Consider the following 1,697-nt stretch of genomic DNA (forward strand, 5'->3'; position numbering starts at 1 on the left):
TTCTTTCTTTCTTTCTTTCTTTCTTTCTTTCTTTCTTTCTTTCTTTCTTTCTTTCTTTCTCTCTTTCTTCTTTCTTTCTTCTTTCTTTCTTCTTTCTTTCAGGTTTTGCCATAGGGCACATAGCTTGCTGAAGAAAGACAAAGAAACAGAGAGTTGGAAGGTGAGAAATCACACTCCCCCCCACCAATGACCATATCTTCCATTCTCCTCTAGGGATTTTAAGCATGCATGCACATGTATCCAGCATGATTTTCAAGCTGCCAGGCCTGGGACTTGAACTGTAGTCAGCCATGTAGGAGCCCAGCACCTTAACCACCATACCACCTGCTGGCCCTACCAAAGGCATTCTTGATGTAATAGCAGAATACAAGCATTTACTGCTTAAACTCAGGCAATATATATGGTGGCCAAACTTCATTCAAAACACTGACCCTGGAATCAGGTGACTTTCATAGTAAATAAAACCATTTTCCTTATTTTTATTTTTATTTTTTTTCGGGCGATTAGAGGCATTAAGGAATCACCTATCTATAACTGCCAGTGATTTTTTTTAAAAGAGATTTTTGCTATAGGGCGCATGCACTTGCCAGAGAGAGAGAGAAGAAGAAGGTGAGGAATCACCCTCCCCCCAGGGTTGGGGGATGGCCAGACCGCAATCCCTTTTCCTCTATTCTATTCTCAGGATTTGGGGCATACATGCACACATGCGCAGCTTGAGTGTCAAGTCACTGGGTCCAGGACTCAAACTGTGATCAACCATGTAGGAGTCCAGTGATGTAACCAATATGCCATTTGCTGGCCCCCACCACTAATGTTTTGAGAAGCATGTGGCATCCTTCATGGACTCAATGCCATGAGAAAGGCAACCTCAGAGCTTTTGCAACAGTTCACTGGGATTTTCACATCATTTTGTTTCACCATGCTCAGTGTGTCAGTGATGTCTCCTACAATGACCAGCTTTCTAAGTTATCCTGGGATTGAGGGATTTCCCACAATGTGGTGCTTTAAGTGTTAAAAGTGGGAAAATCCTAGGTAAACTGGGATGAATTGGCTACCTTAATGTCTCTCCTTACAGTCACAGATGGCTGCCACTGCTCCAAGCATCAAGCATAAAACAAATTATTTTCAAACATTTCTCTTTTATCAAGAAGAAAAACGTCTTTCTCTGAAGACTTCCACTTTATGTCATAATTGGGTTACATGCCCATTGTTAGTCTAAAGAAAAATAAGATCATTATGGTTAGCTTAGAATAACCATAGTTTATTTCTTTTGGTTTGGGCACTTTGGGTTCTGCTGATATGGAAGAAGACCTGTTATGTTTAGGATAATGGTTTGCTCTCTAATATTTGATATTTGAGAATTTGGTCCTAGTTGAAAATAATTGGATTATAGTGATAAGATCACGAAGGTGCTAGCCTCGTGAGTGGATTAATGCTTTCTCCTGAGAGACTTAAGAGTTCAAGCTCTTTGAAGAAAGGGTTAGTTTTTGTGAAAGAGGGTTCTTATATAAGAAAGAGCTGCCTGTAGCTCCCCTTCTGCATGTGCTTTGCCATGATCTCTGCTTCCTTTTGTCAGCCATGTTGTTGACTGGCTGGTTGCCAGGGTTACACCTTTGGTCTTTCCAGTCACCAGAATCATGAGTCAAGTAAATCTCTATTTCTATTTCTTTTTCTTTTCTTTTTTTTTTTTTTTTTGG

This window comes from Tupaia chinensis, unplaced genomic scaffold, assembly GCF_000334495.1.
Source record: "Tupaia chinensis unplaced genomic scaffold, TupChi_1.0 Scaffold148234_1, whole genome shotgun sequence".
Classification (NCBI taxonomy): Eukaryota; Metazoa; Chordata; class Mammalia; order Scandentia; family Tupaiidae; genus Tupaia; species Tupaia belangeri.